Source organism: Anarrhichthys ocellatus, unplaced genomic scaffold (assembly GCF_004355925.1).
Source record: "Anarrhichthys ocellatus isolate YVR2014 unplaced genomic scaffold, GSC_Weel_1.0 scaffold11, whole genome shotgun sequence".
In the NCBI taxonomy this organism is placed as follows: domain Eukaryota; kingdom Metazoa; phylum Chordata; class Actinopteri; order Perciformes; family Anarhichadidae; genus Anarrhichthys; species Anarrhichthys ocellatus.
Window position 1 is genome coordinate 7,074,692 of NW_022280041.1, and position 14,092 is coordinate 7,088,783.

At 42.1% G+C, this 14,092-nt stretch overlaps 1 protein-coding gene across 29 annotated transcripts in view; it reads left to right on the forward strand.

The window, feature by feature from the left end:
• Positions 1 to 14,092, forward strand: part of LOC116385427 (receptor-type tyrosine-protein phosphatase delta) — a 327,744-nt gene that overhangs the window by 171,636 nt on the left and 142,016 nt on the right. For all 29 annotated transcript variants that reach the window (XM_031850888.1, XM_031850897.1, XM_031850902.1 and 26 more), the window contains one exon: positions 13,058 to 13,095. The gene's annotated coding sequence lies outside the window, so the exon portion shown is untranslated. The remainder of the gene's footprint in view (positions 1 to 13,057; positions 13,096 to 14,092) is intronic.

Below are 14,092 nucleotides of genomic sequence, written 5' to 3' on the forward strand. Positions count from 1 at the left end.
ATGTACTGACACAGCCCCCCTTTGCTAGCGGCTCCTAATTTGCTTGTGCAGAGTTGTTTGTCTTCCTGTGTCTTGGAATAAGCTGTGTTGCTAGTGCACCTTGTCAGTATCCCTGCATGCTTGCGCTTGGACACACTCTCGCCCATACGTACACACGCCATCAAGCCGCGGGGCGAAGGCAGCTCTGCTCACTCAAGGGGAAAGTAAACAGCTGTGCCTGTGACAGCTGGAGCAGAGATGACATCCCCTCACCAAATACCAGGGATGGCTTAGGACGCAACGGCGAATCAGCCGAGAGGGGTCCATTTACAACCTGGACGAGAGGCCGAGGCTTTAGCCTGCGACCAGACTGAAGCGACAGAGCTCGGCTTTTTTTTTTTCCTCCTTGCATTTGCGGTGATAATGTGAGAAGTAATGAGTTTCTCCTTGGTCTACAGCCCATATAATAGTCCCCCATTTGCTTCAAAACAAGCCCAATGGAGCAAATTAGATAATGTTGTGCCTGTGAAAAATGAGCGGAATACAAATGTTTATTTTCAGAGGTCCAGTTTCAATGATTCCTCATCAGATTCTCACCAGAATCTTGTTTCATTGCTTACATTTTCTAATCTCATCTAGACCAACGTGGTAGTAACTCACTCAGGAGAAAAACATCTGCTAGATGCTCAAACTACAAAAAACAGAGCTGTACATTGAGAATACACTAACATCGGTGGCGTGTCAATTATTTTGCCTTCCCTGGAGATAGATTAAGAATGCAACATGCTTTTGCACGTAAACACTTTTACTAATCATCCCAAAGTTTTGGTTTTGTTTGAAATATGAAAAATGATGGATGTCTAAAATGTGTTAGAACCGCTTGTGATTGTGAAGGCAGCATTAAAAAAAAAGAAATCAGTGTACTATGCAAATGAGCATAATCACCTTCAGCCCCTTTAGCACCAGACCGATTTTAATTACACCTTAATTTCATGTATAAATACCCCCAATTCAGACGAGCTGCTGCAGTAAGCCCCTGCAGAATAGACTGAGTGGGAGGATTGTATAGGTACAGATAATTACAGCTCGCTGTTATGGACTCCTGATTATATGAGGTGGTGGCCAACATACTGTCTCCAAATACCACCAAATGAACCTCATCGGGGTGATAGATTAAAGTATGTCACGGCTGTGACAGTGCTGTCCTGTAAACTGAGCAGTACTTCACACATGGCCAAGACAGTCATTTTATCTTAAAGATTAAGCATGACCGGTCCAATTTTTGTGATGCGGATGCAAGATAACAAAGACAGCATGTCTTGCCACTTCATATAGTCAAGAGCATATAAAATCAGAGTCTTACACTGAGGGTACCAACTGGTTATGTGGAGCTGGATTTTCCCCTTGTTACATGTTCTGAAAACTGTTCAGTAAGTGGAATTTTGGGACTGGCTTATGTGTAAAACAGACCTCCTAAAAATTGCTATCTGGGGTTGTTTCTAAACCAAAGACTTGTGGTCCCGTTTGCGGGCACATTTGTGTTTCCAATGAAGTGCGACTTGTCTCCAGAAAGTTTCCAGCTTTTAATTAACTCGATAACAATTAATGGATTTTACAGACGCAACCACATGTTAGCCTTTTTTTTTCCTTTTGATGTAATATATGGAAGAGAAAAAAAAGATGTATGTTTGGTAGAATTAATGTCTACTATGATTGAGAACTTCAAAACATATACAGTACTACCTGGGAAATTAGCCCAGACAGTAAAAAGCAAAGCCCCAGTCCATCTTGAGAAAGCATTCAAGTTGAACTATAAATAGAAGCTTTTTCCTCCTGCAGGGACCAAAGACTGAGCATTGTTGCAAACACCGGAGGAGCATATGCTGAGGCACAGCTTGTTGCGGCCTCAGATGTTCCTTAACAGTTGATTTCCTCAAGTTGCGTTTCCTTTTTCACCACGTTATTGTGCTAATTATCTTTCGGCACGTTCCACATGGGTGGCTTGAAGCGCAGACCGCACAAACTCAGCTCAGTTTGTTTTTCTTACCACAGAAGCACACGAGGGCCGCTGTATAAATCAGCCCAGCTGTGTGACACATTGGGTCCTCAACACTATTGACTGTTTCCAAATGCGTCTGAGAGCTGATGGAGCATTTGCAAAGCTCTGCGCTTTTGCAGTCAAATAAGATTTGTGCAGGGCAAATTTCCCGCGGCGCTGCTCTCACAGTGTTGATATTCAGGTAACTTCATATAGAGAAAAAAAAAAACACAAAGCATTGCTTATATTGCCTGATTAGGGTGATTTGTGTTCTGCTGTATGTACTTCACCTCCTACCATGCCGGAGGGCTCAGAAAATATGAACCACGTACTTCCATTATTCACAAAGTGCATGACGATGCCACCGGTAATTGCCATAGACAACAGCACACACTGACATGGAGGCAGAAAACAGCGATGCAGTCAAAAAGAAGTGTGTCATTTTATCGCTCGTCACGCAGAATTTTTACGGCTATACATTTTTCACATTTCCCTCAAACACTCACACGGCACGCCTGGTACCTCTGCTGTCTGCCGTGATATGAAACGGGTCTGTGCTTTGTGTGCACACCTGTATGCCAATGTTACAGTTAGAATCTGAACTGTTATTCATTCTTTTCTGCTTGGAGGAACGACTGCGGTTTAACCTGACTTTAAAATCTCCTGACTTCAGCGTACCAGATATGATCTTGACTGAAATGCCGGCATGGAAATTCAGACTAAATCTGTCACTCTGTGATGTTTCTAGTCATTTCTTTTTGGGTCTTACAAGCAAGATGATAACAAAAAGAAAACAGCCCTGTGGGTGTTTTTTTCCTGTAAAAATATAAGTACAAAAAAAATAAATAAAAGAGCCGATGCACATTTCCTTTTCTTTTAAGAGAAAGTAAAGTGCTGGCTGTTCTGTAATTTCAGAATTGCCTACTGAGGTCAGAGGTTCCATGCTTGAATGCCCACATTTGCATCTTTGTGGCCCAGGAAGGAAGAATGAGCTGTTGCATCTCCTCTGATGTGCAAAAGTGAGAATGTACAACAGCATTCACTGAACTACATGCGCTCCACTGATCTCAGTGTGAAACTATTTCGCCGCAGCAGGGTATTCCTTCTCTCACAAAATCTATACAAATGCAAAACAACGTGAAAATGGGGCCACGCTTTCATGGGAGCGCATGAAAAGACACAATAAGTAAAATAGTCATGCAAAACAAATGTGCTGGCTACATGTATTTTGAGTAAACAGCACATTGTTGTCACTGCATGCCTATTTTTTTGCCGTTTCTTTAAATGTCTTTATGCGGCAGGTATCTGCACTGGTCTCCTTAGCGCCTCTGTTTTCCACTCCCCAATTATCATGCAGGATCATAACAACAGCAGCAACCAAAGGCATTTGCGGTGGCAGGGCTATATGACCCTTGTTTGTCATTCCCCAGCTACAATGCAGGCACCCGATCCATGCAGGCAAGGTGAAATCTGCATCCATTTCTCATATTTACATGTGAACTAATGATTCCCCTGTGGGCTTACTGTGGCCTTACAAATACTCTGCGTGGTGCAAACGGAGGTGATGTATGGCACTAGTGGGCACCTGAAGCTGGTGACTAACCCAATATGATACATGGTTTCACAGCCTAATTGCAGCTCCCAGCTGAATAGGCCATAAGCCAACAGAGACCTACTAACCTTGGTGAACGTAAAAAAAGAAATAAAGGGCCCCCATGCCTCTACACGACCCACTAAAAACAATCTCTGCTCAATATGTAACAACTCGGAAAGCCTATTGTGAATGGCCACTTTGACAACAGTTACCTCATTGGCCAAGATGTCAGCAAAGCTGCTTGTGTATTACATATAGAAAGAAGGTAACATCTGCCACATACCCTGTAGAGAGTATACAGTGAAGTTATACTGTGGTGCTTTACCGAGCTTAATCTTTAGGATAGGGAATTTAAACAGCACCAAACTGCCTGTTATTTATGTGGCATATAGGCCTTTGTACCAACTGTTCAGGTGCAGGATGCCACATTAAACAAACCATGTCTGTTTGCATAGCTTTAACCAAGACTGGTACATACTGCCGTGTCCCACTATATGAGACACACCTGGAGGAAAGCTGCTGTAGTGGTGGTATGCCACACAAAGATATTGATGGGAAAAAAACACGCCATCGTTCAAAGAGGCAGATGCTGCCCTCTTTGTTCTCCATCACCCGTCTTCCTACCCCGTCGAAGCCAACAGCTGTTCTTTTGCTGTGCAAGTTAAGGCAGGAAACAGATAATTGAAAATGTCGATCTCATTAATTATCACAGTGAGGCAACTTGCATTGGGAAACAAAGGGCTCGTTCGGATAGTTTCAGACCTGGGTGCTTACAAAGCAAAATCATATTCCATGGCAAAACCTTTTGCCAATAGTTAGTGATCTCAAAAGCTTAAAGCGGCATTCAATATGTTTATGTTGACAATGGATCAAATGACTTTGTGTAATGTCAAAGGGGTTCCTTGTAGTGACAAGCACACACAGAAAAAAATAATGTTCTGAGCTCTACAAAGCTTTATAGCTCTTTCAGCAAATAGTTTTGATTTCACAGCCCACAGCTTCACTCTTTTGGTTCAATCTCACTGCTCTTATAGTGTTATTTTCTGCATAAAAGGGAATATAAATCCACAGTACGATACCTGGCCAGCACCAAATGGCAGACATAATTAGGTTAGCAACTAGCTAGTGAACAAATTTAACATTTAAGAGCTCGAGAGAGATATAGCAAATAGTCTATATTATATAGACAAATATTTCCCAAAGCTAAGAGAAAGAGTACTTGGACTTCTCATTCGGTGGCCGGAAACAGGACTCCGATTGAATACTAATGTTTCTGTTGGATGAGTCAACAGGCAACTGTGATAATATGGCCAGTATTACTGGTTTAACTAAAGCCTGTGGTCAGAAAACAGGTAAAAGGCAAGGCAATGGTGCTGTCCACTCAGCCACAATGCCATTCTCATCCCACATTATATTGCATTGCATTGATAATGTGACATAGAAGAACACAAACCAACAGGAGCCAGTCTTCCTGTTGTAGTTTAGGTGCCATATGAGAGCTTATTTCATCATTGGAGAACTTAACTCAAAGACAAAAATGAAGTCTGTCAGCTCAAACTTGCAACGTTAGCAGTCAGAATATAATTTCTTTGCATTGCAACTCCCTGCTGTCAAAACTTTTTTAAAGCGTTTCAGCAACTCTAAACCTACAGTACAAAGACGCTCCTCACAGGAGAGGAAGATTTTATTTTGTGACCAAGGTGCTTGCAGATTATATACTCTTGCATGGCAGATTCACACCAGTCTTCGTGGTCCATTTAGAGAGGCGCCAGCCAGTGTTGCACCTGTAACACATACTGCAACTCCTAATTGATTTTACAAGGCAGCTTAGACGCTAATTGCGGATTTGTCTGGGGAGATTCTTGATCCAAATGGCTTAGCAACTTCTTTTGTGGTGTGTCGTTAGGAGATTTTCATTCATGGGAGAGAAGATAGGATGGGGATTGAATGAATGCATCAGGAAACAAGTTGTGTGCTGCATTTAGAGGAAAGACAGATATGAGACACACTGACATGCGCAAACGTATGCATTCCAGGAACCTCGCGTTCATGACACATCCAATTTGAAAGTTATCTTTTTTTTGTGGGATGGCACAGCAAATAGTGTTCACATTTGGAGTACGATGATGATGATAACACTTTTCACATTACATTTTGTTTTTCAGATCAGGAGAGCAGGAAATCATTACAGTGTGGTAAATAAATGCAAAAAAATTGCTTTCAATTTGTTCAAACCATTCAAGGCAAATCTTTTACTTCAAGTGAGGACGAAATAATTGGATGTGTTTTAGAGTAAGCTCCAGTTTATCTTAACAAGTCTGACAACAATCCGGGGCAGATGAATAATTGGATAACAATATCAAAAAGATCTAAGTGATAGAACACAGCGCACTTTGAATTCCAATGTAACCGATGTAGTTTATCCTCACTTAATAAGTTGTGCTGTACAAAAGAAAACAAACTGCATCCCCCCCCCCCGTGGGCTCATATCTTGTCATCTCTACTGCTCTTGATGTTGAGCAAAGCTCCTTTCACAACACATCAATAAGTTGCCCTAATGGTCATCAGCACGGAGCCAGTAAATGCATCAATCAGCATTAAGCAGTGCAGCGGTGAATCTCATTCATATTCACATTATTGAATGACCATTAGGCTAATGCGGTTCCTTTTCAAAACAAGGTGTTGAAGGAATAACATGTTACTGCAGTGACCGAGGACAGTTCAGTCATCTGGCTGCAAACACTGTACCTGCTCCAGAGACAATGGGTAGAATACGGACTTTGTGAAGCGGTGCATTTGCCATTTCCCATTTTATGCTCCAGAGGGCTTTGTGTAAAGGTCCAGAATTGTCAGCACTACTGGACTATAAAGCTTATTCCAGAGAAAGATTAAATAAATGTAATGGTGCAAAAGGCAAATGTCTTATTCACTCTGTAGCGCTGCTGCAGCCTTTCCAAGATGTGGCATTACAGCAATTCTCTTTAAGTTGAATCTATGAGCCGGATGCAAGAGGACATATTTGAAGTTTTTGGGAAAGAGGAGTGAAACACAAAGTTTGGAGGGTGACTAATATTGCTTACCATGAATAAAGCTTAAAGCTGTGCTTTATCAAATGGATCAATGATCAGTGGTTCAAATGATATCTTGTGAAATGTAGTTTTTGGCAAGAAACTGCAGATGTTTTCACAGCAATATAAGAGAGATATTAGAGGGAATTATGACCTGTTTAACTTCTGTACATTAGCTCAAAGCTAGTGCCAAGATTTATTTTATTAATCAAAATAAATATTTTCTTTCCTAATCATATGAATTCTGTGTTTTTATGCAAACAACCACTATAGAGGACTATAACAAAGTAAAAGCATAAGGTTTACTGGCGGTTCAAATGATTTTCCAGGACGGTGGTGAAAGAAAAAATAGTCTGAAACATTGTATCGGTTACCAGCTGCTATATCAAAACAAAACAACAACAAAAACAATCTGTGTCGGCCGAATATGGCTCATCGGCGATCGGTTTTGGTGGCAAAGAAAACGTGATCGAGGAATATCTACGTAGTGGTGGCATGTTAATTTCCTCTTGGTTACACAAGAAAAATATATTTTGATCCCTTTGGTTCTGATTAGCTTTTGTCTCATAGGCAAATTAAATTCTCAGTGTCATCTTTTTTTGGTTATAGCCCAAACACTGTGGATTTTTTCTTTTACAAGTTAGATGATAAAAAATATGAATATAATATAAATATTCTATCTCAGCAAAATCATATTAATGGCATATTACAACCTATTGGCCCATTCAAGCAAACATATTGAACTAAAGGTCATTTTAATTTGACAGTTTGCCTTTCAAAACCAAAGAGTATGAATAGTGAGCCTTAATATATGTCTACTTAAAATGCATCCATTCTTCTTCAACCCGGGTTGTACATTACTACTATATAACTGAAGACACCCAGTATAATTTGAAAAAAGATCATAATCATAATAATACCATACTGATGTAATATTGTGCCTCTGGGACCTTAAACATAAAACCACACTCGCCACATCATGGGATCAGAAAACCATGAATTTAATGTTTTAAGCACAAAGGTCGATCGTTAAATCTCCACCGTGCAGCCCGTCTCTGAAGAGATCACACATTCCGTGTTGCTTTGGCCCTCATTTCAGAATCTGCTCCTCAAAACACCCGAGAACTAAACAGTGTGGGAATATGATGGGATTAATCTGACAGAATATATGCAGTTCCATAAGACCAGCCAGGCAGAAAATAGATTGGAGGTTGTGATTTGGGGGAGTTAGGATGGGAGTGGCGGGGGTTCCAGAGAAATAATGTGTAACTCACAGCGCCGACTGCTGCCTCTGCAACCGAGGCTGAGGCATGACCCGCAGCCTGTTTCATGTGATAAAAACTAAACATTCGAAGCTTTCACCTTCAGCTGCTTTCAATGTTCTTACAGAAAAGCAACAAGAAAAGGAGTCTCGAGGGGGAAAAGAGATACATTTAGACAGCCTCTCTCTCATCATTTATTTTGTCTGTAGCACTTTGATGTAAGCTCAGTCCCTCTGTATGTGCTTTGACAGCAGTGCAAGGTAATTATTGAAACATATGGAGGGCTGAGCCCTCTCTTAACCCTCTCACTAATGATGCTTGGCTATTACAGAAGGGCACGGGAAGGACACTTCTACCATTAACTGATATATCCCACTAGAGATCCATGCCTTATCTTACACTGGTTGGCTAAAGGGAAGCCATTAGAGCTTTAGAGGGAAGTGGGGAAAGAAAATCGGAAACATATGACCTTGTTCATGCTTAAAAGTGTTCCTCAAAACACAAAAGGGACCGTGGCCCACATGCTGCAAAAAGGGCTTTCAGTGAAAACATGGAACTTTCCCGAACCTTGACGTCAATCCAATGATAAAATATTTTTGTTTCATTTACATTTTCTGCTTCATTCTCACCAACATGTGGACCAAACAAGAGTCTTTTTACGACATCCTTAGATTGCAAGATGCATGTTTAAAAAAGGAACTCGTATTTTTTTCTACATTTAATAGATGCTGGAAATATTTGACTGCTTTTCACTGCATGTTGTTACCAACAGAGCAAAGCAACCACTGATGGACTAAGCCCATTTTAAAAGGGTTGCTTTCTGAGGCTGATGGTACTCCGGGTTAGCACATAAAATTACAACAATTGCTTAATCTTCGCTACATCAAAGCCTTTCCATTGGCAGCAGATTCACTTAGACGACCCACTTCAACTCCATTAACTTTCCTTGCTGAATGGAATCGGGGAAGATGCCTCACTATAATGCCGGCTCGCTTAGGGCAATTTTTCAGCTTGGAAGCTGCAGCTCTCTCTCATGTTAATGGCCCCAATAGTTACCCTCCCCAGTCCATGCAAAGCACATGCGTACATCCCTCAGGTACATCGCAGTGTGACCCAGCCAACTGGAGCTTTTGTTCATGTGGTCTTGTGTGCTGTAGGCAAAAGTGATGATGCTACACAATGCACTAAAAGCTTTGGCGGACAGCAAGAGTACCCAACACAATGGCTGTAGCCGATCCAGAAGCAGCAGTTGCAAATAGCTTCACTCCTTCAGCTATACGCAGCATTTACACAATTCAGCCGAAATGGCCTTATGCGAAATTAACCTCAGCAGCAGCTATTTGGAGGGCATATTTGCATGAGATTATTAAAATGTAAAAAGGATATTACAGACATATATAGCATATTGAAAAGCTCAACTCTAAATACAACTCTGACAAAGTTTATTATTACACCATGGTTTGAGTTATCGAGTGCCTAGACACGACCTTACTGTGCTGTTGATTTTATCTTCAGGCGGTGTAGATAGAGTGTGCCCCACAGGTCCAGCTGAGTGGGTGAAACTATGAAAAAATATAGTCCAGCAAGTACATCTGTTCAGTCATTCTAAGTGGAATTTTCTTGTCACCTAGTGACATTTTCCAACTGGCACACAGCACACATCTTGGATTGGTCCATAACACCAGAGCAGCTCTTACATCCATCTCTCCCAGTAGCTAATTGAGACAGGAGAAAGGCTTCAGCCATTCCATTCTCTCCTTAAACGACTATGGGACGCTGGAGACCAGATGGTCTGTCTGCGAATGTCACTGGTGGCCAGTTGTTACATTTGACAATGTGGGCTGATCTGGCAACTATCAGTACAATTTTGCTGCCTTCAAGAAGGGAGAAACTGGGAAAATAGCACTTGGATTGATTTCATCCCTCATTCGGCGCACAGCAAATATTTCTGACAAAGACATATGGTGCAGAGAAGTGCAGAGCAGCATGCTGCCCAGTCTCAAGCCTGAGCCGTTTTCACTTGATTGTTTCAGGCAACACGTGCATTTAGACAAGCAATGTATGCAGTGTTCGCATGCAGGCCTGCTGGCAGCCACACATGATGCTTCATCTCAGTGATGGATCTCTGCGGAACCACAAATATCCCTCCCTTACTGTATTATACACAAAAGCCTTCCCTTTTTTACCCCCAAAGCATCAAAATATAATTCAACACATTGCTTCATGCTGGTGTTATTAAAACATGTTCATCAGCCTACATGAAGTCACACACATTTGTCTCCGGACCGCAACGCCGCATGCCAGATGTTGGCTGTAACATGTCAGGAAGGAAGTAGCAATGCTGCCTCGAAGCTCCACCTCAGTCACCCTGTCTCCAGCTGAACCAATCTCTGAGAAATAGAGTCTTTCACCTTCAGTCTATTTGGAATTTGGGGGGAAACCAACCTGACGTTCAAAGTTGCTTGCTGAAGCAGAGTCCCTGTCTGGGCTTTGGCAGCTGGACTGATAGCCAGCCCTGTGGAATGGCAGCTGTTGAAGGGCTTTTTAAATTGCACCCAGGTTGATGGGTGGCTGTCAGGAGGGCAATGGACAGAGAATTTAGAAAGGGGAAAAAAAAAAAAGATCAGGGATGGAAGGGCAGGAGGGAGGGGAGTGGAGCTGGGATGACAGTGACCCCAAGGTGTACAGAAAAAGAACTGTCTCAAATCCTGAAATACTATATGAAGTGAAGGCATTGAAAAAAAATGGTGAACGGGGAGTGGGATGGGGGGGGAGGGGCATCGCTAAGGTGGAGGCGGGCGATATTAGCGTGAGAATAAATGGAGCGCCAAGGCTTGTCATCGCCAGGGTTATTTAGGCAGGCGGCACATCATCACTGTTCATCATGTTTGATATTCCCAGACTATGTTTACATACAGCAGGATAATATCGCTCTCTTTGCAAAGCTTGATCGCTTGTCACAGATACAAATGGAAATGTCAACCATCTACGGCGCTCTCTTTCTTCGTATGATGGTGTTTTACAGTCGCCTTTGTGCTTACCAAATCGTACCATTCTAATAATTACAAAAGCGAAGACATGTTTCCGCTGGCTTTCGAATCAAAACATTGTCAACGCACGATACCATTTGGAATTAAGCAAAGTGGAGATACTGTGTTTTGCCATTTACGACGCGGTGGGACACTGTGGGTGTCATATAATGTGACTCTTTCAGCCTCACTGGCTAATCTTGCCATTGCTGTGGTTGTGCTGTGCAACAGATGGTGTTTTAAGAAGGTCATCATGTCTATGTCCCCAGTTGTTACACATGCTAGTTTCATTATTTGGGGATATTTAAGGCATAATGTAGAACTTGTCAAGGTGTCAAGCTGCAGCTGAATATACACAGTGCTTGTTTAATCTATCACACCCCGTGGAGTGTTTAAGATTGAAATGTACTGAGTGGACCCTGAGCAGCAAATTATTTTTAATAAACCATCCAATTAGTAATGTTAAGCGTACGCTCATAGCACTGCAGAGTGACTAACAGGAAGGTCTGCCATTTAAAGTGAATACAGGCTTGGGCACCATAATGTGTCTATTTTCGGGAACCAACGTCATTGTCTGGAGCTATCCTCAGTTTCGTACAGGCACAAGCATTTTCACTTGGAATGTATTTTCTGCATCTCTGCATACTCTCACAGTATTCAGCATGAAACCCACAGATTGATTTCATTCTGTTTGTATCTCTAACCAACTGGCCCTGTGAGCCTCTGATAGCACCAGGCTGGCTACATTCATGGCCAATTATTAGCCATAAATCTATGAAGGGCGGGAGGACCTCTGACAGGTGGCTCCCTTACTGCCTGCTGATTGCTGGAGTGTACCTATTAATCATGTTCTGTATTCCCCACCGGTCAAGACACCTTTCTTACTGGAGGGATAGATCAGACACAATGGGGCTACCAATTTCCTCTTTCCTAACTCTTGGCTCCTTCCCAAAAGATGCGCACATTATATTCCTATCATATCATTGATGCCGAGCGTCGTTCAAAATGGATTTCTTTTCAAACTCAAATGTATCAGATTTACAAAGTGTTCACACATAAGCTGACATTGACCAATATTAAGGTTGTGGTAATTACAACAACGGTTCAAAGACTATTTCATATTTTGAAATGTAGAGGATTTGTCACATCCGAGCAAATTATTGGATGCTTCCATTGCATTCACTGAATCCAGACACGGCACCGCATAAGCCTGCGTCTAGAACAGCTCCGCGATTATACGCTAGTGGAATGACAGCATACTGTATATCAAACTGTGGCCGTTTAGTCTCAGTAACTCCATGATATAGCTTGCATATAAACTAGGAATAAATTCCCCTTCAGCATTTTGACAGCAGCTATTCAGATACTTAGCCCTCATACTCTGCAGTCATATTCCTCTGCCAGAATCAATTGCGATGGCAACCATTGCCAAGCCTGAATTTTATCTCCCAGCTGGAAAAGAAAAAGGGGAAGAAAACAGAGCACGGAGATATGCTGTTTATCAGTCACACAACTAATTCTCTCTCGATTCCCCTTTTGAAAGTGAACTTGCATTAATCTACAAGACCTTGAGCGCCTTATGCACACAATCAGCAGTGACGTGCCCCTTTTTTTCCTCTTTCTTTTGGTCAATCTCTGACCTTTTGAGTGCCGCCCACATTTTAATTAATACTAAACTAAAAAGCTGCTCAGCGCCCCCCCAACTCCCATTTCTTCTTTGTTCTCACGACTCCTTTTTTGGTGCCCCAATGAAATCCCTGTTAGACATACCACATTCAAGCAGTGACTGAATATCAGCGGTGAAGAAGGGGCTTTTGTAACGGCTTGGAAAATTACAAGGGCTTAAGTGTCAGACACATATGCCTGCCGAATGTAATCAGTGGGTAATAAATGCTTGCCCTTTACACTATAAAAGGAAATGGCAGTACTGAATGTGTGCTCAAGCTCAGGGCAGCAGATCACTGCGCTGTTGGAACAATCACAATCTTCACCTCTGCCTCTTGAACTCTTTTCTTTTTTTTATCATAACAGCTTTTATGACGGTGAATAAAGCGCATTCTAACGTGTTGTTTGTTGTCGTCCTGCAGCTCTTGAACTGTTGGGAGGGTCGCTTGAGTGCTGAAAGGTAAGCTTTTATAATCACATCTGAGGCGAGAATCATTGTACGGTCAACAACAAAGATGGGTCATGACATTTTAAGCTGGGTTTCCTTTTCTGCTCCCGTCTCAGAAGAACTGTGTGTGCTAATAATGGTTGCAGCAGAACGGAGCCTTAGAGGATAGAGTGTGAAGGCCTCCTGCTCTTTTCTCCCCACTGTTTAATTAGCATGGTCTCAGAGACTGGGGGTGCCGCTTTAGCAATCACGAATCCTGCCCAGCCAATAAGAACTGGTGCTCAACCACGTCTGACAGAGATAAATGGCATGCTGCAACATCTCAGCCTCACCCATCATCTCTGCTGCCCATGCAACAGTGAAGTCTATTGGTGGAGTGCCACAAATCTAAGTGAGCATGTGGGTCATTCGACAACAGCATAAATCTATGTGGGTGTTTGTTTGGGCAGTTTGTTTGCAAAAACTAATCCGATCTTCTTGGGTTTGTATGGTTAGGGTTTGCTGAGCATACATTCAACATCTTGACACAACACTCGGTAGATACATTGTGGAAAAGTTTAGAGGTAAAAAAAAAAATAAAAAATACACTCGTCGTTACCACAAAGTGGGGGTGCATTTGAGTGCCCCATATTTACTAATTGAGATGCTGTTCATTGGCTCTGTTTCACCGAGATGGGATTCAGGGGCTGGGTTTGATCAATAGGTGGGGAATTTAGGGAACAAACGTGAGCCAATCACTAAAGACTGACAAGACGTTTTACCCATCCTTCGACTTGATCACGGAAAGCATTTTGCAGCTTAAGATTCAATTAAAGGGGGGATATTTTGGATAAATGTCTGACAATTGGTCCATCTTTGAAAGATGTGAACTGTTATTCATCCATGCAAAAGAATAGATTACCAGAGAGCTTCCACCGAACACATTATATGCAACATCCGGCATTACCTAGTCTTTTGAGCCAGATGCTTCATCTTATCCAAAGCTAATCATTCCAGAATAATTTTCCCA